We start from the raw sequence: 24,598 nt of genomic DNA on the forward strand, positions 1-24,598 counted from the left end.
GAGGCATGGTAAGCTTGTACATGTCATTTACTATGCCAGTCGTGTGTTAAATGATGCTCAAAAGAATTACACAACTATAGAAAAGGAATTATTAGCTGTTGTGTATGCTGTTGATAAGTTCAGGTCCTATTTACTTGGTTCTAAAGTTATTGTTTATACTGACCATGCTGCTTTGAAGTACCTTCTAACTAAACAGGATGTTAAACCAAGATTAATCAGATGGGTGTTGCTCCTTCAGGAGTTTGATATTGAGATAAAAAACAGGAAAGGGTCAGAAAATCAAGTAGCTGACCATCTCTCCAGAATTGAGCCTGAAGCAGGAGTACAACCACCCACAGCTGTGATTGAGACATTTCTAGATGAGCAATTATTTCTCATTCAGCAGGCTCCATGGTTTGCAGACATTGCAAATTATAAGGCTATGAATTTTATCCCAAGGGAGTACAGCAGACAACAATTAAAGAAGCTATTAACAGATGCCAAGTACTACATTTGGGAGGAACCATACCTTTTTAAAAGGTGTTCAGATGGTATCATCAGGAGATATGTCCCAGATAAGGAGACACAGCAGATTCTTTGGCACTGTCATGGTTCTGAATATGGAGGCCACTTTGGTGGTGAAAGGACAGCTACAAAGGTCCTTCAGAGCGGGTTTTACTGGCCGACTCTCTTCAGAGATTCAAGAGAATTTGTGAAGCACTGTGGTAGATGTGCAAAAGCCACAAATCTCCCTGCCAATCACGAAATGCCACAGCAGGGGATTATTGAGGTTGAATTATTTGATGTGTGGGGTATTGATTTCATGGGACCTTTCCCACCCTCACATTCAAACAACTATATCCTAGTGGCAGTCGACTATGTGTCCAAATGGGTGGAAGCTGTGGCTTTGCCTACTAATGATGCCAAGGTAGTAATGAGTTTTCTTCAGAGGTATATCTTTAGCCGATTTGGCGTCCCAAGGACACTCATTAGTGATGGAGGAAGCCACTTCTGTAACAGACAGCTGGACTCTCTTCTGCATAGATATGGAGTCCGTCATAAAGTGGCAACCCCCTATCACCCTCAGACAAGTGGACAGGTTGAAGTTTCCAACAGGGAGCTTAAGAGGATTCTGGAGAAGACCGTCAGTGTTTCAAGAAAGGACTGGTCTAGGAAGCTTGATGATGCTCTCTGGGCATACCGAACAGCATACAAGACTCCAATTAGCATGTCCCCATATCAGTTAGTCTATGGCAAAGCCTGTCACTTGCCAGTTGAGCTGGAGCATAAGGCTTATTGGGCAATTAGGTATCTGAATCTTGATTCAGAAGCTGCAGGAATTAAGCGGATGCTTCAGTTGAATGAGCTTGATGAATTCAGATATTCAGCCTATGAGAATGCCAAGCTCTATAAGGAGAGAACCAAGCTACTGCATGATAAGAAGATTGCCATCAGAGTCTTTGAGCCAGAACAAAGAGTGATTCTGTATAATTCAAGGCTCAAATTCTTTCCTGGGAAGCTGAAATCCCGGTGGTCAGGACCGTTTGTGGTTACCAGAGCCTCACCATATGGTCATGTGGAAATACAGGAAGAAAATTCTGACAGGAAATTTACAGTGAATGGCCAGAGGTTGAAGCACTATCTTGGAGGCGAGATTGACCGCCAGAAGTCCACTCATCTGCTGAACTAGCAGAACTGACCGTCAAGCTAGTGACGTTAAAGAAGCGCTTGTCGGGAGGCAACCCGATAATTTCGTATCCTTCGCTATTTTTCTTAGTAGTTTTTCTTAGTCATTTTATTTTTATTAAGTTCTTACTAATTTTCTGATCATGCAGCTATGTTCTTCCAAGAACCAAACACCTCAAGCTAAAAAAAAAGGGGGGCACACGACGCGTAAGGGTCATTGACGCGAATGCGTCAATCAAGTGTGCGTGAAGATTAAATATTGACAATACGTTGCGCGGGAGTGGCGCTGGACTTATGCCTTTCGCACAAATGATCCCACGCGAACGCATGCCCCACGCGTTTGCGTCGTTTGTGATTTTCGCCACCCACGCGTCCGCGTCGCTCATGCAAACGCGTGACCTGCAGAATCGACGTAAAAGGTGTTTTGGCAGAGAGTTGTGCTGGCTTGGGGCTGGAAATGTGCTACAAGCACAAAATTACCCACGCGGACGCGTCCATGACGCGTTCACGTCATTTGACCAAACGGCCATCCACGCGTCCGCGTCGCTCACGCGAACGCGTCGTATGAAGATTTGGTTCCCAAGCCATGCGAACAGAAAGTCGTGCGAATCGCGCAAAACCCAGGGCACGCGGATGCGTGTCTGACGCTGACGCGTCATAAAGGAGGTTCCGCGACCCACGCGTCCGCGTCGCTCACGCGAACGCGTCGTTTGCGCCGCCCAGTTTTCTTTCTCTCTCTCTCCCAATCCTAATTCTCTCTTATTTTCGTATCCTTTTATTTTCTTTCATCTTAATATTTTTCTCTTCTATTTTCAGTTCTTATTTGCTTGAGGACAAGCAAACCTTTAAGTTTGGTGTTGACACTTCGCTTAAAGGTTTTCTATTTATTCCTATGGCACCAAAAGGGAGGCGAATCATCTTCATTGAGGAGCACAACCTGGAGAATAAAATGTCCGCTAGGATAACTAAGGTGGTTGAGTTCCTTTCATTTTTTTCCTCCCCTCTTTATCTATGTTATGTTCCGGTTTCCTATTATTTTGCTTTGTTTGTTGGATGATCCTTTATTAGTTAGAATCCTAGGACTAGTTTAGTTTTCTTTTAATTGCTTTAATGACTGAAAAGATGTTTCATGTACCACTCACTGAACTTGAATCTAAAAAGAAAAGAAAAAGAAGTGATGTGTTGCATGAGAAATTGAGTTAATTTTAAGAATAGTCTGATTTACTTAGATGTGGTGGTATTTTTTTCTGTGATTCTGAACGCATGCTTGAACAGTGCATAAATTTGATAGTGAAGCTTATGAATGTTAAAATTGTTGGCTCCTGAAAAAAAACGATGAAAAAAGAGAAATGTTATTGATAATCTGAAAAATCATAAAATTGATTCTTGAAGCAAGAAAAAGCAGTGAAAAACAAAAAGCTTGCGAAAAAAAATGGCAAAAATATTACAAAAAGAAAAAAAGAAAAAGCAAGCAGAAAAAAGCCAAGAACCACTAAAAGGCAAAAGGATAAAAAGGATCCAAGGCTTTGAGCATAATGGATAGGAGGGCCCAAAGGAATAAAATCCTGGCCTAAGCGGCTGAATCAAGCTGTCCCTAACCATGTGCTTGTGGCGTGAAGGTGTCAAGTGAAAAGCTTGAGACTGAGCGGTTAAAGTCGTGATCCAAAGAAAAAAGAGTGTGCTTAAGAACTCTGGACACCTCTAACTGGGGACTCTAGCAAAACTGAGTCACAATCTGAAAAGGTTCACCCAATTATGTGTCTGTGGCATTTATGTATCCGATGGTAATACTGAAAAACAAAATGCTTAGGGTCACGGCCAAGACTCACAAAGTAGCTGTGTTCAAGAATCAACATACTGAACTAGGAGAATCAATAACACTATCTGAATTCTGAGTTCCTATGGATGCCAATCATTCTGAACTTCAAAGGATAAAGTGAGATGTCAAAACTGTTCAGGATTCCAGTTGTAAACCCCACTATAAGAAGAGACATGAGTTTAATCGAACTCTCATTCTCATGCAAATTCACATCCTAAGCTTACATTAGTTTTGGTTGCTTGAGGACAAGCAACAGTTTAAGTTTGGTGTTGTGATGCGTGAGCATCTTTCCTATCTTTTCCTAGTAAATTTGCATCTAATTTGTTGAATTTAATTAAGAATTAATTATATTTTAGCCACTATGGATGCTATTTTGAGTTTTGTGCAATTTTATTGATTTTAGGTAGCATTCGAATGGAATTGATGAAGTTTCTGCAGAGAAAGAGAAGAAGCCAAGGAGATGACCAGCGAATACCGACGCGGACGCATGGCTCACGCGACCGCGCGGAATGGAGGAAATCGCAATGACGCGATCGCGTGCCTGACGCGAACGCGTGGACTGGAATCTACACAAATGACGCGAACGCGTGGACGACGCGGACGCGTGACATGCGTGAAGTGCAGAATAATGCAGAAAATGCTGGGGGCGATCTCTGGGCTGTTTTGACCCAGTTTCCAGCCCAGAAAACACAGATTAGAAGCTGCAGAATGGACAATTCAAGTGGTCCCTATCCATCCATTGAAGATTTGATTATTTAAATTAATTTAAATTTAAATTCAAATTTGAATTCTAGGAAAAGATATTATTTTAATTTTTAGTTTTAGATAATTAGATTTTAAATTTATTAGGATTAGTTATAAAAGGGATCCCAACAAGGTGATTCCAACAGAACATTTTTCCAGTACATTTTACCTGAATCCTTATTTTCTCTTTACCATGAGCAACTAAACCTCCACTATTAAGGTTAGGAGTTCTGTCTATTGTTTGGATTGATAATATTATTTTTCTATTTTAATTCATGTTTTGATGTATATTTCAATAATTGTTTTCGTTCTTAATTTTATGAATTTGGGTGGAACGGAAGTATGACCCATGTTCTAATTGAGTTCTTGTATAATTTGGAAAAGCTCTTTACTTGAACAATAGCTTGAAAACATATTATCCTGAATTTCTAATTGTTTGTATTTAACGGGATACGTGACATATAATCCCTTTATTTTTGGATAATTAGAATTCTTGTGGCATATAAACTAGAATTTGATCATCACCCTCTAATTGGAATTAATTGACCAAGGAATTGGCAGTTGATGAATTTTAGAAGAGACTAGGAAGGTCTAAGGAATTAGGGTCTAGTCACAAATAGTTTGCCATGAATTAAATCTTTCATGATTAAAATAGTTTATAAGAAAAGTCAATCCAGAAAATAGATAACTCTGAAGCCTTAATTGCTTTCTAAATATTTTATTCCCAACATTCTTATTTGCCTATCTTCAAACTCTTCTTTATTGGTTAATGCTTTTGAACTTCCAACACTATTTTCTGATTGTCTAACTAAGCCAAATCAATTAACCATTGTTACTTAATCCATCAATCCTCGTGGGATCGACCCTTACTCACGTAAGGTATTACTTGGTACGACCTGGTGCACTTGCCGGTTAGTAAGTGTGGTTGTAAATACCGCACCAATGACCACCCTCACCACATTTCTAACACGTGATCCTGAATTTTCTTCTTCCCTTTGTCCTATTTGTATGCATCCTCAACAGGATTAGGTTTTCTTTTCTTGGTTGGGCGCTCAACAGGTCTCCTTATGGGGGAGTGACTCTAGAGACAAAAGATTAGTCTTTTTCCAATACTCTTTTGAATTGACATGTTTGATGACATGCTCATAGGTTACTCTAAATGCATTCATTTTTAGCTAAAGGTGCATATATGGTTCTAGCCTATGGCACTTCTTCTGAATATCTACCTTCTTCTGAATATCTACCAATACATGAACACATGAAATTTTTACACAAATTAAATGACATTGACATAAGCTCAGCAGAATGCATTTGTTAAATACATATAAGTAAAAAAGAACAATAAAATTCTTACTACCTGTTAGTTGCTACATGTTGCAAGTACAAGTTTGTCTTCCAAGATGCACACAACCTTCTTTGGTTGTCTCTGGACCTCGAACATGTTATGATCATTGTCACTAGTCCATTGAGCTGTTCAGAAGTTAGTATCCTTCATAATGTCCTCCATTTTTCTTTGCTAAACTAGTGCTAGTACTCCGGTGTAGGTACTTAGAACCTTCTTGTTCTTGGTCATTCTTCTCATCAAGTAGCAATGAGGCTCTTCTAACATGGTAAGGATAGGCTTTCTCCTATAATGATTTATTTTGGCGTTCCAAACTTCACTTATGTTGGTTCCCACATTGTCAAGTTTGGGCTAATGACTAAAATGGACTTTGCTCCAGCAAGAAGGTTGAAACTTTGCAAGATAGGCCCATGCTTCCTCATTCATTCTCTTCAGCCTCTGCATAGGATACTGGAACTTAGCATCTGTACTACTCCTTGCACATGCCCATACCATATTCTTCAGTTGTTTGTCCTTGAACCTTTTAATAAAATTCTTCTAAATGTATCTTACAAAGTTCCTATGGAGTGCATTTGGCATAACCTCCTACAAAGAAGGCAGCAAACCCTACAAAATAGGTGCAAATTAACTATAGTTTATACTATATAGATAAAAAAATGCAAAAAACCAAATTATCAGTTAGGTAGGTCCCTGAAAAAATCATTTATCAAACATACAGATCCCCAAATAAATCATTTATCAAGCAAACAGGTCCCTAAAGATTTCACCTATTAGTCACTTAACCCCTTCTAAAAACCCAAAACATGATCACAACAATAGAGATACAATCACAAAACTATAGCCTTCTTGATCATAGCAATGCAATTATCTTTACAATAATACAAATACAAAAGCAAGGATACAAATATGATCACAACAGTAGAAATATAATCACAATACTACTGCAATATGATTAGAGATAAAATTTCATTATTCCACTGTGCAATCACCAAAGTCCTGTTGGAAAAGTTGTAGAAACCACTTCCAACTTTGCTTCGTTTCGTTGTCAACTACTGCATAAGCAATCACATAGAAGTGATTATTTGTATCTTGAGCTACAACAGACAATAGTTGCCCCCCCTAAAGTATTCTTTCAAATGACATCCATCCAACCCAATAAGTGGTATGCATCCAACTTAAAGTTCCTTTTACAACTACCCGGAAAGACATACAACTTGCTGAACAATGGTGGTGAACCAGGAATTATGGGGATTAATTCCAATAATGTAGTTCTACCAGGACTGCTTCTATGTATCTCAGTGAAGTAATCCCTCAATTTTCTATACTGAGCCCTCTCATTCCTAATATACTTTTCTCTAGCAACCCTTAATGCTCTATAGATCATCTTGTCACTGCATACCACATTAAATTCTATTTTAATATGATCAAAAGCTTCTCCATGAGTCAGGTGAGGTAGGGTTAATAACCTCTTATCTAGTTTATCAGCCACCTAATTCTGATCAGCCATGTTAAAATTGAATTTTCTTGCCCAAGTATGTTTAGGGTCATATGTCTTAATCTGGTAGCACCCCAAACACTGTTCCAGGAATAGTAGATCAGCTAGGTACATTAAAGATCTAAAGATATTACTAAATATCTTATTTTCTTCCACTGTTATAACATGTCTAGCATTAAAATTTGACTCACTAGCATTAGGAGTAGGCCCAACAGTAGGAGTAAGTCTAGCAGTATGATTGGGACCGACAGTATACTTAGGCCCAACCTTCTTTTTTATATGCTCCTTCTTATTTTTCACAAATTTTTTCTTACTAGCCTTTTTATTCCCTTTGCCATATTTTTTCTTTGTTTTCTTCATGAGTTCTTCATCTTCATCATCATCAATATCTTAAAGCCTAGAGGTGGGTGGTTTATATGCCTCGTCCTTAGCACTTTCATAGCTATCATTATCAGAGATTGGTTCATCAGAAAAGACCTCGGCCTCTTTATCATCATCAATATCTTCTTTATTCATGTTATTATTTAAATTAAATAGTGTTTATTAGTAGTTAAAAAAATAATTAGAGATTATACTTTTACGTTCTCTCTCTGGAAACTAAACTTTGCTCGACGTCTTTTCCTCCATCCTCTTCTCTTTTATGTTGTCACGTCTAGCCCTCTTCTCTCTCGCACAAGCTCTTATTCTCTTTTCCTATATGGTTGCTTGATCCTCTTCTCCTCTTCTCTCTCCAAGCTGTTCACTCTGCATCTTTGTCTCTTCGTTCCTCCCTCGCTGGCAGTTCTGTTTCGTTCCTCCCTCCCTCGCCAGCAATTCTATTTCGTTCCTCCCTCTCTTGCTGTCTGTTTTGTTCCTGCCTTGCCATCAGTTTTGTGCCTCCCTTGCTGCCGGTAAGCTGTGCTTGTTTATTTTTTTGTTAATTACTTAATTTTGATGATTTTGAGTTTTTATCTTTTTGATTATATGATTCTGTAATTTGGAATAATATTTATGATTATTTATTTATATTTTTTCCTATTAATTTTGTATGAAACTGCAATAAACTTTGATTGTGGTTGATTTTAATGATTATGAAATAACCTCTGTCGAGATTCACTGCTAGGGAGATGGTTGCTAAGGGAGAAGAAGGTGACAATAGACAGAGGAGACCTTGCTGCCGTTGCTGATGCCACTGCCTAGTACTATCGCAAGCTCTAACTTGCCGTCGAATTCAAGTTCTGCTTTCTTTCGTTTTGCTCTGCTTCAACATAACCATAGACTTGTTGAGGTAGTTGATGTCGACGTCATCATGGTGGCAGTAGTGGAGTAGCAAAGAAGAGAAAATATGGTTAAGATGGTGTTAATTGAGGGTTGTGAAAGTTTGAAATTTGGAGAAGAAGAGATTGTATTGAGTTGAGGTTGAAGAGAAATGGTAGAGGTAATTTGGAAATTTTATTAAAAAGTCAACAAAAAATTAGGATTTGGATACTTTTGTCACACAAAACTCATCTTTTTTAGTATGATGTTAATTTTATTGTTTGATGAGTACTTTTGTCAGCATTCGCAAAGTTCATAAGTACAAATAGTTGATCTTCCTTACAAGTCCAATTGTAGCCCAAATATGTTTCTTCTTTTGGGTCATCAACTGCGATTGCGAAACACCCTTCTCTCTCTCTCTCTCTCTCTCTCTCTCTCTCTCATGAGAAACAAAAACCAAAACTGAAAGCTTTTTTCACTATTTCTCCGTGTGTGAAGGCACAGTTAGAGTGAAAAGAGTATTCATAGGAGCAGGATGCAACAGAATAGTCAACAACGACGTTTCGTGGAGTATCTCTAGTTTTATCTCTTTCAGAGCTCACAACGGCATTGTTATACTTTATCCCGAGGCCCTTTCTTTGCTTTTCTTTTTCTTAAAAAAAAAGAAGAAAAATTTACTTATTACTTATGGGTAAATGGTTAAATCCGTCCCTATATGACCACTCATTCTTCAAATTAGTCTCCAAATTTTTTTAATTAAATTCGTCTTTCAAAATTTAAAATTAATCACATTAGTCCTTCTGTCAATTTTTTATTGACAATGCCAAAATTTATTAATGTAGCATCTTAAGTGATACTCCAACACACACATAGAAGTCTTAATTGACTATTAACATGACAAATTTATGAAATTAAATCAAATCAAAATATAATTAAGGGGATAACTTGATGTATTGGAATCCATTGGAGTTAATTTGATCTAATTTTATAAACGTATCATGTTAGCTGTCAATTAGGACTATTAGGTGTGTGTTGTGGTGTCACTTAACATGTCACATCAATAAATTTTGACGTCATTAACAACGAAAATGACAAAAAAACTACAATGACTAATTTAAAATTTTTGAAAAACGAATTCAATTAAAAAAAATTTTAAAAACTAATTTAACCATTTACTTTACTATTTATTTAATCCACTTTTTCTGCCAATTATCCTATAAGGACAAATCAGGAATAAAACATATATATTACTATTTAGAATTATGTTCAGGCGTAAATTAAAAATTAAAAATAAAACATATATGAAGTAGGTTCGGCTCATGTCCTGCATGTTTTTAATATCTCCCATTTATCATTAGGGATTTTTTTTAATAAAAATTCCCTTCATATATATAATTAAAATGTTCAGAGAATTACCAAAAAAAAAATAGTTTTGAAAAATTGTTAACTCCTGAATTTACATATACATGCATTCAATTTGATAGAAAAATAATACTTTTTGAATGGATAAAATGCATAATATTATTTTAATTATAGTTACCAATAAAGTGCACAATAATATGGATGGTTCGTTATCATTTAATAATTCATAGATAATATTGTAATAAGAGTATGGGATAAGCTAAAGGGAGAGTATGGTGCAGAATTTTTGTATATAATCAAAAGTCACGTACGTACACGACAAGCAAGCAACGATTTTATGTTCTAGCTAGTAACACGTAAATTTTGGGGGGAAGAAAAAAAAATGAGAGATATGAATTGGAAGAAGAGTTCAAATTAAATGGTTTTGGATGGGATCAAAAGGCTTTTAAGATTTAAATTATTATCAAAAGCATTCAGCACTATATGAAGTTGACGTATGCTAACAATTTTATTTCACCGGCCAAACTAATTGGTTTATTTTAGAGTAAACTAATAATTTTTATCTCTGAGGAGATTGATTAAGTAGGAGCAATTATGATAAAATATTATTATATAAAGATTTTTAAGTGGTGAAAATTCAGGTGAAGTCGACTTTATATAAAGTTGATATTTGAGAGCTGTTAGATAAAAATTTAGTCGAATCAGTCAAATTATCTAACGACTCTCAGATATCAACTTCACGTGAAATCAACTGCACCTGAATTTCCACCTTTTTAAGTATGATATGAAAAATAAGAAAAACAATTATCAGTTTTTCAGAAACTATTTGTCAAAACAAAAAGTTTAAAGATACGTTTGGTTTATGTTTTATTTTTAGTATTTTGTGAATTTTATTTTCTATTTTTTACCTTTTATTTCTTATTTTTTTACAAAATTTAAAAAATAAAATAAAAAATAAAAACACAAACTAAATATACTCTAAGTTTTTGAGTGTTACATTTTGTTGAATATATAAATATGGTAAAATATTTAGTAAATGAACTTAAATAATAATAATAATAATAATAATAATAATAATAATAATAATAATAATAATAATAATAATAATAATAATAATAATAATAATAATAATAATAATAGTTAAACCAGTATAGTATATTACTCATTGTTTGTATAGGTATATTATTAGTAAAGAATGAGGCAGCAATTTGTTTGTGACTTTAAGTCAAAGGCAATAGGATTAGTATGCATCACCTAAAATGAAATTTTGATAAAGACATTATTTGCTAAATGTGATGGCATTGGTGGAAATTTTTTTTTCTTGGTGGGATTTTTGGTCAGATAAGAATACATTATTACTTATTTGAGCAGCCACCATCCATGAAGAGATTACGCAAAAATATTAATGCGTCTAGCCTACGTTGCCATCATTATATTTCCTTAACCTCTATACTCACCAAATATATTGTGCCAATTACTATTATAGAAGAGTATTATATACTTGTATCACTGTTTTTATAGTTAAAAAGTATATATACTTTCAAAATATATATACAAAAAATATTATAAAAGTGTGTATATAACACTACAAAAAAAAAGGCCTATAGTCACGGTAAAAAACTATGATCATAGCTAGTAAAAAGGGTGACTATAGATCTATGGTCACGGTTTTAGACCTATGATTACAATTTTTTACTGTGGCTTATTCTCTCGTGGTCATAGGTCTATGGTCACGGTTTTTTTATCTATAGTCACGATTTTAATTTTCAAAATCTGACATTTTAGGCCACGTTTTTTCATCGTGACCATAGGTTAATCTATGGTCACACGTAAAAACCGTGATCATAACCTTATCTACCGTGACCATAACTTTTATGGTCACCCCGTTTAAAATCGTGACCATAGTCTTATCTATGGTCATCTCTCCCTAAAACCGTGACCATAGCCTTATCTATGGTCACCCCACCTAAAATCGTAACCATAGCCAAGGCTATGGTCACGGTTACCCCTCTTTAAATCGTGACCATAGCTTCTTTGGTCACCTCACCTTAAAACCGTGATCATAACCTTATTTATGGTCATGATTTTTACCGTGGTTATAGTTTATCTATGGTCACCTCTCCTTAAAACCGTCACCATAACCTTATCTATAGTCACTGTTTTCATTGTGACCATAGCTCCCTATTTTTAAATGGTGATCATAGCCTATTTTATTTTATGAGATTTGATTTTTTTAAAAAGTATAATCACATTTTAAAATGAATGATAATTATAAAATAAATCTAACAATAAAAAATTTAATAAATCTAAATCATAAAAGTTTCATTAAAAACTAGATATCCATTATAACACTAATCAAAATAAGATGTAATTTATCCATTACATGTAATATCAAATATAATCTCTTGTAAAAAAAATAAAGAACATTCGAAGTTGTTATATAGAAGCTGATTGAAGAATAATAGAATATATATCATTATTTTATTTTCTTCAATTATGTCTTCTTCTTCTTCTTTTCCTTGCTGATTAAGGAAACAAAAAATGACCAAGATAATAATACACATAAAAAGGTTAAAGACAGAAAACTTCAGTTAGATATGTTTTCGAGCCACACAAGGTTTCATGGGCTGATTCAGCCTACTAAACACTTGTCAATTTTCACTACAAAAAGAAAATTAAAGAAGAAGAAAAAAACTAAAAAAAAATGACTAATATATATATATATATATATATATATATATATATATATATATATATATATATATATATATATATATATATATATATATATATATATATATATATATATATATATATATATATATATCAAAGTCCTTTTACTTGTTTATATCACCATGCCTTTTGATTATTTATTTAATATCATTGTTGATTTTTTTCTGTATTGTATTGTTATATCAAAGTCTGTACTTGTTTACAATTCTTCTCTTAGAATGATGAAAATTAAAATCAACGAGTATCATTGTATCAATAATATCTAAACATATATACCTATATATATCTTAAGCACTTCATCAAGAAAGATCAATCGGTGTGGAATAATTAGAATAATAAGCATAATTCAACTAATGATTGTTGATAAAATATATATATAAGGAGTAAAATTATTTTATTTATCTTAAATTTTCTAAATCGTTAATTCTAAATTTAAATTCTAAAATTATCTAATATTTTCTAATTAAAAATTAGTTTCTTATATTTTTTTAAATATAAAATGTAAGTCGATCTAATATCTAATATCTCATATATATTATATTATATATGTATGTTCACACATAATAAAACTCCACATCTAATAATATAAGTGGCCAAATCTCATAAACCATGATTGCATTATTGATTGTTTGTATTCTCTTTTGCAAAGTATGGGGAGGGGTAGTGGTAATAAGGTACCAATCACATTATATAGCCTCAAACACTTTCCCCTTCCACATTCATGTTAGAACCTTTTTTTTTTGTGTGTGTAAATAAAAAATGCTTTCTTTTCAGTTTATTAGATTTTAGCATCATGACAACAAACATATGCATTCACTAATAATAGTCTTTTATCGGAAACAATAATTTGAAATTATTTTATGTAAATTTAATATTTATAATTATTATATATAATTATATATATTACATTTAATATTACTGATTTATTATAACGATAATTAATGAATATAAAATAAAATAATTTTAAACTAATTTGAACTGATTTTTATTATTTGAAACATTTTGTTTCTTTAATTTCTGTATTTTATATATCATCCGCGTAGCATTGCTTAGGATTCCCTTTAAGTTTACTATTTTAGCTTGCTGAAAATTTTGAAACATCTCATTTCGTGTTCAACCAATAATATAAGGCATCAATGCAACTATATATGCAACAGAATTTATAAATGTTTTATTATAATCTTCAATACGTAGGTCGTTTTCCCTTAATTTATTTGATTTGGTTTTGGGTCTGAGTCAATCTAAAAATTCACACAAACAAATATAACCCAAAATCTTACCTATACCTATATATATATATATATATATATATATATATATATATATATATATATATATATATATATATATGACCCAGCAAAATAAAGTTTTATATAGTCATTAAATAAATAAATTTATACATTTTACATATAAATATTAAATTTAAAAATTAGTTACTTTTAATAATGTAATAATACATGATTCATTATTTATATAAAACTCTTTTACCCTTTCAATAAAAAAAAAAATCAATATTTACCTCACCATACATACATGAGTCTATTTTACAAACTTATTCATTTTGGATGACAGGCATGGCTTATATATTAATTAAGTTGACTATTTGCTATATATTGGTCAAGAAATGGTAGGTGCATTATTTAATTATTCATTAAGACGTGTGAAATATTGGCATATATGGTTAGCCCCTCTAATAAATTAAAACCGCATGTAAGTTTACCATTTCCACGCATTAAAGGGGAAAAAAAAAAAACCAACTACCTGCAAATTAAATATAAATATATATGTGCTAACATACACGTTTTGATTAAAATACAAATTAAAGTAAACTTTCAATCTCATTTTTTCATATGAAATATACTATTCTATATATACAAAATTCATATGAAATAATTAATTTACCATTTTTTTAAATGATTATGATGTGTTTTATAATAGACTTTTCTACACATACAAATTTCACACTACTACAAATAATTTTTATATAATTTGTGCATTTATCAATTCAATAATATTCCTCAAATCAAAATCAAACGAACATAATATATATGGACTGACCCTACTTCATTGAGGAGTGAGCTGTGTTATTATAGGAATGAGTTGTTATACACAGGGATAGAAAATATAGAATGAATAAGGGATTGCATTCCCTATCATTTAAAGATAGAATATAATGATCCTTATTATTTATTGAAAAATAAAAATTAAAGTTCAATTAAAAAAAATTGTCTTTGCATTGCTTGTGGAAACATGTATATTTTTTTTCAGTACACTAAAATCAATTATCAAAATCAGTCATTAGTATAAAATACATATTAGAATATAAATACACATTAAAAATAAATTAAACTACACATGTATTTATACATAAATACATTGATAACTGATTTTAGTAGCTAATTTTAATGTACAAATAATATTTTTAATTCTTTTTAAAGCCGAGAAATTGGAATATAAATTTTATATATTCTTTCTAATTTTCAAATGTTAGATAATAAGATTACTAATTTATGGCTTTGGTTTTTATAAATTTTTTATTTCATAGTTTTAATAAATAAAAAAATCATAAAAATAATTAAAATAATGTTTAGCTGACATATATGTTAAAAACACATGATAAGATTACTATTAATTAGTAGAAAATTTTAAATATTTTTATTTAATAAATATAAAATAAATACATTCAAAACTTAAATTTTTTATATTTATATTTTTTATTTTATTTTATGATCTTAACATATGTCCTAAGAGTACATAATAGATAAATCCATAATTAAAAGTAATCCATACTATCGTCTAATACTTCATGCATATCAATTTCACATTTATAATTTAAAGTATAATAAAAAATGAGAGTAAAAATATATTTGGCTTACTTTATTTTTTTTTAATTATATATGTAATATTTAATAATTAATTTTACACAATAAAACAAATCCGTTTTTGTCTTTTTGGTATTTTTGTTTGTTATAAGTCTCATATATATCCTAGAATTCATACTAACCAACCTAGCGAGTTACAACTTAGAAGTTACTTTTTAACCATAATTTTCCATTTATAATAATAAACTAAATACCTCATGAATCTAAAAACAACATCCAACATACTCCTCTTAGTTATTACTTCAAAAATAATTAACAAGCAATAATTATAAACTGACTAATTACCTATAATCGGTTCATAATTCATTACTAGCAACAACATACAATGCATGCATACATGGTTAATTCATTGATCATTTTTGTTAATATAACACTCTTCCAACAACGTGAAAACAACTTAGTTACTCAAATTTTGTTTCAATATATAACACTGATTAATTTTCTGATCATAGTTCACAAAGATGATGGTGGCAAAGGATAATAATCACCAAGGATATCATGGTAATTTCGCAAAGCAATTTCACAAGGGTAAATGGTTCATGGTGTTTGGTTCATCATTGATATTATCATTTGCTGGTGGCTCTTACATGTTTGGTATGTATTCAAAGGATCTTAAGGCAACATTAGGATATGACCAAACTACCCTCAACACAATAGGCTTCTTCAAGAACCTAGGTGCAAACAGTGGCATAATCTCAGGGCTAATTACTGAAATTACACCAACATGGATGATTCTTCTCATTGGAGCTGTCACAAACTTTGTTGGTTACTTCATGGTTTGGCTCTCAATAACACAGAAGATTCCAAAGCCTGAGGTTTGGCAAATGTGTCTCTACTTTGTGATTGGAACACATTCTCAGAATTTTGCAGCAACATCAGTGATGATCTCATGTGTCAACACATTCCCTCTCAACAGAGGAATTGTTGTTGGATTCTTGCAGAGTTTTGTTGGTTTGAGTGCAGCTATAATCTCACAATTCCATAAGACTATTATTGCTTCTTGTTCAGTTCATTATTATTATCAAGATACAAGGTCTATTGTTCTTGTTCTTGCTGTTTTTCCAGCTATTGTGTCAATTCTCTTTGCATTCACAATTAGAGGCTTTGAGCCTTCAACACAATTCAATGACACTAGACCCTTTTTTCATTTCTTTTACATTGCCACTGCTCTTGCAACTTTCATCTTGGGTATCACCATTACTCACTTGTTTGAATGTCATCTTTCAAAGTTTGCATATCATTTGATTGCATTTCTAATCTTTCTGTTCTTGCTTGTCCTGCCTCTCTTTGTTGCCATAAGAGAGGATCTGTTCTTATGGAAACTCTCTGAGGCTGAGAGTGAGAATCTCAATGTCATCATTGAGAATCAAGAGAATGATGGCAGAGCCAACAACATCAACAACAATGTATTCTTGTTTTAAAAGCATATTGAATAAGCCTGAAAGAGGAGAAGATCACACAATATTACAAGCAATTTTAAGTGTTGACATGTTTCTGATATTCTTTGTTTCAATATGTGGGCTTGGTGCTAATTTGGCAGCAGTTGACAACCTTGGACAGATTGGTGAATCATTAGGGTACTCAAAGGTTAAAACTCAGTATTTTGTATCTCTAGTAAGTGTATGGAACTTCTTTGGGAGAGTTTTTTCTGGTTTTGCATCTGAGGCATTGTTAGGACTATACAAGTTACCTAGGCCATGGTTGGTAACAATTTCTCTATTCATCTCAGTAATTGGTCATGTTGCAATTGTGCTTAGCAATGACAGTGGACTATACATAGCAAGCTGCATAATTGGATTCTGCTTTGGTGCTCAAATTCCATTGATTTCTGCCACAATTTCTGAGATTTTTGGCCTAAAACACTATGGTGCATTGCTGAATTATTGGCACCTAGGGAGCCCTATAGGTTCTTATTTGATGAATGTGTTGGTTGGTGGGACCTTATATGATGCAGAGGCCAAGAACCAACTTAAGAAAATTGATCATAGTTTTAGTTTGAATGAGGAGCTGGGAGAATTAGTATGCTTTGGAATAAATTGTTATAATTTCACTTTTGTCATTTTTGCCACTATCATACTCTTAGGTGCTTTTGCTTCTCTTATTTTGGTGAAGAGAACAAGTGAATTCTACAAGGGTGATATATACAAGAAGTTTAGAGAGAATCATAAACAACAACATATTGTATGGTTGTAGAATATAATTTGTATTCTCATGGTAGCTTAGGTAGCTTTTGTATGTATGTATGTATTTAGAACCTAGCTAGGAGTAGATTTCCATAAATATGCTACGACTTGGTTTTGTTGTGCATATCAAGATTCTTATCTTATGTTCATACAAATACAATTCCATGAACAAAGACAAGAGATGGAAAAAATTTATGTAAATAACCCCCTTTCTTTTGATAAGTATTAGAACTATAAAAATTAAAAAATAATTTATTATGTTTTATAGAGTTTAATTTTAATGGTCAATTAATGGATAATTTTGTTATGTTTCGCACTATTATGGTAATGACAAAATTAATTCGAACCGAGTCACTATTTGAACTATCAAAGCATCAGACCCGCCATAAACTGGGTAAAACCGGTGACTCCACTGGTTTATATGACCCGGAGCGGGAATGTTGAAAATTTAAAAAGAAAAAAGAAATTGAAAACGGCATCGTCAATCCCCCAATGCCCTAATCTGATGACCTTCACCTGAAGCCCTAAACGTGTCTCTTCTCTGGAAGAGTCTCTTTCTCATCACACACTCATAGTCTCGCACTCAATCTCGTCGTCGCGCTCTATGTCGTCACCGCCGTCTCTCACTCACTCGCTGCCTTCCCTGCGCTTGTTTTCGCCGGCGGCAGAAGCAGACTGAACTAGCATCTGGTCACTCGACTGGTAACCTCTGTCTCTTCTTGCTTCTGCCGCCAGTTGGTCAGATTCCTTCACCGTCAGTTAGGGGTGGGCAAAAAAATCCAAAATTTGGATTTTAAACCAAATCCAAACCAAACCTTTAAAAAAAACCAATTTTAAACAAAAAAATCCAAACCAAACCAAATTTATTTTATAATTTGGTTTTAAGTCCAATCCATTTAAACGGTTTTAATCCGGATCCGGATCCAGATCCAGATTAAAATCCAAATCTCACAAAACCCTAATTCTTAACTTTTGATTCTCAAAAAATCCAGATCCAGAGCACCGTCACGATTCACGAATCCTTTTCTCCTTCGCCCGCAGCCGCCAGCCGGCACCGCCGCACCGGAGCAGTTAACTGGCACTGCAGTTTCGTAGCTGCCACCACCACCACAAGCGCATCGCGCCACTGCTCTGTTCCGCCATTCGCGGTTCCGCCGTCCGCCTTTTCTCGCCGTGACCCAGCTCTGTTCTTCTCCGTTCTCTGGGTACCCTCAAGGTTAGATAGGTTTACCATTAAGTAATTAATTTGGTAGATTGAAATGTTGTGAAGCAACAGAGAAGAACCACAGAGTGAATCTATCATCTGAGAAAAGGAATTGAGTGGTAGATAGGGATTTACTACATTTGTGATTATATAGTTGAAATTGCCAAAGGTGCTTCCATGTTCTTTTCTGTTCTGTTCCATTCCATCAATTTGAAAAACTGAACAAGGTTGATTGCTTATGCTGTTATGCATATCAAGTGTTTGTGTTAATGTCATTTTTATTTTGGGGTTTTTTTTGCAGCAAGGTTGTGTGGTTGTCCTTTGGTCAAGTGTTGACGGTGATTTCTCAGAAGTAGAAGGCTATCTTGGGGGAAGTTTATAAGAAGAAGAAGTACACGTCAAGCTCTTGATTTCCACCCTAAGAAGTAAGAAGACCAGAGCCATTCGCAGAGGCTCACCAAGCACCAGGTATTTGCCTTGCCTTGTGTTTAAATTTTTTAATTAGCTTTGAATTTTGTTCCTATTTATTCATCATGCTACTCTGTTGTTGAGACATTGCACCAGGTTTCTAGTTCTAGCATACTGTTAAAGCATAGGATATTTCACTTTGCTAATGGTTTATTGCTGAGGATACAACACATCAAAGTTCATTGTTTGTTTACTGGGGAAGGGATGCAAGTATGATTTTATTAGGGAATAGTTTATAGTTGATAGTTGATTTTTAGCAGTATTTTATTCCCTGCCAAAGCTAAACAGAAATATATGGATGCAAATTACAAAATTTTTAGTAATGGTTAACAATGGATTTCCAGGTTTTTTGTGATTTAAGACCAAGAGAATTATACTAAGAGAAATCAGCTACTAAGAATAAGGGTTAGGGTAGTTAGAAGCTCAATCATATGATATATAAACTGAAATTATGAAGCTGTATTGGTTGAGTTTGTGTTGCTGGATTTGTGCTTGATCATGTTATGGCGAATTATGGCGAATGTTTAATTGATCTTCTGAATATGTAATTTTATCTATATATATGCTTTTGTAGTTTTGCCTTTTGTTGTTGTTCATTATTTTTTTATTTATTTGTGTTTGCTTTAAAAATATAATTGAACCTTGAAGATTATTTTACTATCCGTGAAAGATGTTGTCAGAAGTTCTAGCTTTTTTGAAGTTCTTTCATTTCTCTATCCAAATCATGTTGATGATGTATCAAAAAGATTGGCTGGCTGCTGGAGTAGATCACAAAATTATTTTTAAAGAAGTACATATTTACTTTGCAAAGCACATATCCTTTATTCTTCTTAACTGAAGGAGGATGTGAACTTTATGTAGATGTGAGAAGAAATTCATTAGAGGAGGCTCTAAAATCTTTGCATAGAACATAGATTGCAAGGAATAGTCTTTGAAGTCAAAAAAATTAAATATTTACATATTTAAAAATCCTGAAGCTATAAGCTAAGAAAGATCAAGGAGTGTTCTAATAAGCTTTGTCTCTTTATATATGGAAGATTAAGCAATGTTCTTAAGGCAGTTTACATGTAACATCTAATGAAGATCGATGGTGTCATTGTTGATCTTGTTAAAGAAATCACAGAGTTAGTTCTTGATATAAATGATCAAGAGATGGAGGAAAAATTGCAAGTGAAGAATTAGTAATGAAAAAAGGAATTAGTAATAGATTATTTATTATTTATGATCATAATTCTTTTATTCTTGCAATAAATTTTGGTCTAAATCTTTCTACATTCAAGTCGAAATTAGTTATTGGTGTATTTATAAATTAGGCTACTTATATTATACGCTTTGAATGTAATTTTATTTTTGGCATTAATACAAAATACTTATGAATTGAACTGCCATAGTATGTTTGCACTTAAGTTCACATAATTAAATTTATATATGTCATCTGAATTTAGAGTATCTTATTCAATTTTTATCTATATTGTGATATGTGACATTACAGCAGCTCATTATATATATATATATATATATATATATATATATATATATATATATATATATATATAATGATTTTCAATCAGACAATTGATCAAAATCACATTGAATATTCTCTTAGAAGTTTTTGCTTAGATATATTTGCATTGCAAATTGCACTACTATTTTATGTATTTGAGAAAAATATGTCCAGTTATTCATTATGAATGTTGGCAAGATATAACGCTAATTTATTTTCCTTTCAAAATTTTTTGTTTGGTTATTGTCTATACGATGTTGGTAGGAAAATTGAGATGTTATTTGTGGATACATTAATCCAATGTTAATTTAAAAAAATTGTTGAAACTTAGTACGCAAGACTTCTCTTAGGATCTTATCTTTTTTTAGTAACCCTTGACAATATTAGGTTTTGCATCTTTTTCTTTGTGGCATGATCATCGTACTGGAGGCTCTTAAAATATAGAATTGGTAGAGTGCAGAAGTAACATATTCCTGAATTGTAAAACTTTATTTTGTATTGTGATGTGATAGAAAAATGTGGCTGTTGTTTGGTTTTTTTTTCTTAGATTTTGTACAAAACAATTTATTTATTGTCTTTACTTTTGTGTTTTAAAACTGCCATAGTATGTTTTAAAACTGGATTTTATAAAAAAAATCGGATTTTAGATTTGGATTTTAAAAAAATGGATTTAAAACCGGTTTTATATGTAAAACTGGATTAAAAACCGGTTTTATATGTAAAACTGGATTTAAAATCGGTTTATAAATAAAACTGGATTTAAATTCTAAAACCGGTTTAAAACTGGTGTTTGTTTTTTCAAACCGGTTTAAAATTGGTTTCTCTCTTCAATCCAGTTCTGGTTTGGTTTTATGAACCATAAAACTGGTTCTGAAATGGATCCAGTTTGGATTTATAAAACTCCAAACCATACCCAACCCTAATAATTACATTGACTTTCACATCATTAAAATTTATGTTATCTATCTACTCTGAAGTAACAATATATGCCAAAACAGGGCATACTTTCTGGTGCCAGTAAACATTACCAGACAAGGATGGTACTGTGATAATCTTTTCATCTTTCAGTATGTGTTTTCTAGCTTAGCAATTGCATTGTCCGTTGACTTTAATATGAACATGCTGCTACTATTTATAGTAATGATGTTTGATACCCTATGATGCTTTCATCTTAACCCACAAATGCTGATGAACTGACCTATATATTTCTTGTGTGGATTGTTTTCTGAATTATTTTCTGAGGGTTAATTCCTTTTATGAGTATCTACTTAAAGCTCATATCCTTTTTGGGAAGGAGGACTTTTTGGAGAATTTTTCATTCTACTTATGTTGCTGTGCAAGAATATTTCAGACATGGTCCTTAAGTTGTTTAGTTGGGACATGATAATTGATCATTATTTTTTATTTTTATTTTTTTCTGAGTGATTAATTGTACTCACAATCTTTAATATTTGAGACTATATCAATTATTAATTTAGAAGATAATATTTCATATAGTGTTTTAAATTTGGAAGATATTTTAAAATTTATATTAGACTATAATTTTATTTTAGGATGTTTATTTATAATTTTTTTATTATTTTATTCTAAAATGATTTTTTCGGTAGAACTACAGTTGGACTAGTTAGACCAATGAACCAGTGACTAGAGCAGTTCGATGACTGGTCTGGTTCTCAGAACCTTGGTTGTAACTGTTTCTTTCGGTATATTATACAAATTTTGCAGAATGCCGCATTGTCGAGTCATGAGGGCAACTTTATTCATCCAAAAACTAACAAGCCCGTCCAGATTAAAGACTATCAAGACTATATCCCATTTTTAGACAAGAAAAAACTTGCATCCCATCCTTTTGTAAACTTTCATTTATAAAGCTTAAATAATTCTTACATTAGGTGCCAATTAAAATAAAAAATTGTTCTTTCTGGCCAAACTTCAGATATTTGCCCCAATTTTCTATGTGCGGCATTGGTAGATATGGATGGCGGATGTTGAAAAGAAGAAATTTCATGTCCTTGACCCATTAAACAAAAATCTCCTTCGAAAGACAGAACAGAAATTAATAAATTTGTTGTAAGTTGTTTATTTGATACAAATTTCTGTTTTCTCTATAAATTCTCTTGTTTCTGTCTGTTTGAAATAAGGTGCATTGGTAATTCTTTGAAAAAGAAGAATAAATTCTATAATACACCAAATTATTTCCCGAATACACCGAAATCTATTCAAATAAACACTGAATTCTGTAAGTTGAAATTATTCATTCGGTGTAATTTGGTGTTAAATATAGAGTTTTTTATACTTGGCTTGTTTTGGTTTTTAGGGCTTTATAATTTCACAAATGAGGGTGTTTGTCGGAGAAAAATCTTTAATAGACAAGGATGAGGGTGTCAAAGCACCATACGTCAACATCAACGGGCAGTAAATACAGTATCAAATCTTTCTATTTAATAATTTTACTGTGTTTTTTGTTACTGTCCTATTTTAATGTATTATTTTATTTTTATTTTTAGATGAGATTATGCAATATATGTGATGAAATTGCTGGAGATAATTGATCCAAAAAGGATCAAAAAGGAAAAATATTCATAGAAGAATTGAAAATAGGTAACTATCTTTAAAAATATAAAACTCTCTATTACTAAATTAACATAGTTTAATAAAAAAATTTCTTTAAATTGTAAGAACAAGTTTATCATTTTAGAGTCGAATATGCTTCACTCATTCTATTTGACGAAATAAATCAACTCAGAGATAAAGCCATTCAAGAATTTGAAGCCATCAAACTATCCAAGCCATCTGCTGCATTATTAAGTCTTTATTATTAAGTCTTTACTGTACATTGAAATCAAGGGATATTGATAGTACATAGTTTGAATATTATAAATTGTTAAGAATTTCTATCCTAGTTCTGTACTGAATTGTTTGTGCAATGTATAGTTCAAACAAACACATACTTTGTATCTTTGTAAATATTCAATTCAAGTTTTTCATAAATTTTCTTTACAAAATTATACTTCTATGAACCTATCTGTATTGTATTAAAATGCTGTTAATTTGAATGAATCCAAGCTAAAAAAAATGCAGAAAAAGAAAAATAAATTCTATATTACACCGAAAACTATTCAAATAAACACCGAATTTTGTAAGTTGAATTTCTACACTACTTAAGTATTAAATTATCTATGTACTGTATATTTAAAACAAATAAATTCCATTAAATAAATAAAGAAACTAATTTCAAAATAAAATAAGAAAATATAAACACTAAACCTCATTTTCATAAAAAAAAGAATATTATGTAGATTATACCGAAATTGTGTCAAATAACAATGGAATGGATTCATAAACACACCAAAAATCTATCTTATTCTCTTGAATCTCTTAACTGATAATTCATAATATATCCATGATAATGGCTGGAATTTGATTGCACGACTGAACCATCATAAAAAAGGTTCAACTGCAAAAAGTAAATCATATATTAGCAAAACTATTAACATGTGTAACACCCCATTACCCTAAGCCTTACCTCTAGCCATAAATTAAAGGATAAAAAAGCGTCACGATAGTTTTAAGGCTCATACAGTAATAAATATAGAAGGAAATACTAACACTAGAAGTCCGATGAAGGAATAAAAGCTCAAAATCACATAAAACGGATTTACAAAACGCGAAGCATTCACACACGACAACTAAAAACGTAAAGGCACGAGGTACAACATGAGACTTAATATAATAATAGTCAAGATAGATATATATAAGTATGATAAACAAAAGAACTCTAGTTGTAGCCCGCGGAGTTTAGGCTGACTAGTTACATACAGAAAATACAGAGTTTCTGAGTTAAAACAGCTTATACAACTTATCTTTCAAAGTAAGCAGCTAAGGAAACAGAGTTTGATAACGAAAGTGAGAAACTACAACATAATAACCAAAACACAAAGACAACAAAAGATCCTTCGCT

The 24,598-nt window shown here is 32.2% G+C and overlaps 1 long non-coding RNA gene and 1 pseudogene across 2 annotated transcripts; both read left to right on the plus strand.

Annotated features, from left to right (window-relative positions):
* The first annotated feature begins 15,618 nt into the window (after nucleotides 1-15,618).
* LOC112739243 (protein NUCLEAR FUSION DEFECTIVE 4-like) lies at nucleotides 15,619-17,599 on the plus strand (annotated as a pseudogene).
* A 339-nt stretch (nucleotides 17,600-17,938) lies between these two features.
* Nucleotides 17,939-23,642, plus strand: LOC112739259 (uncharacterized). 2 transcript variants are annotated; one of them, XR_003170198.3, is made up of 4 exons: nucleotides 17,939-18,677; nucleotides 18,967-19,133; nucleotides 22,363-22,707; nucleotides 22,955-23,642. It is a non-coding gene; the product is annotated as an uncharacterized lncRNA (long non-coding RNA). The 2 variants fall into 2 exon arrangements; XR_011871680.1 differs by having other exon boundaries at nucleotides 22,574-22,707; nucleotides 22,955-23,238.
* The last annotated feature ends 956 nt before the right edge of the window (nucleotides 23,643-24,598 follow it).

The sequence above is a fragment of the Arachis hypogaea genome, chromosome 2 (assembly GCF_003086295.3).
Source record: "Arachis hypogaea cultivar Tifrunner chromosome 2, arahy.Tifrunner.gnm2.J5K5, whole genome shotgun sequence".
Classification (NCBI taxonomy): Eukaryota; Viridiplantae; Streptophyta; class Magnoliopsida; order Fabales; family Fabaceae; genus Arachis; species Arachis hypogaea.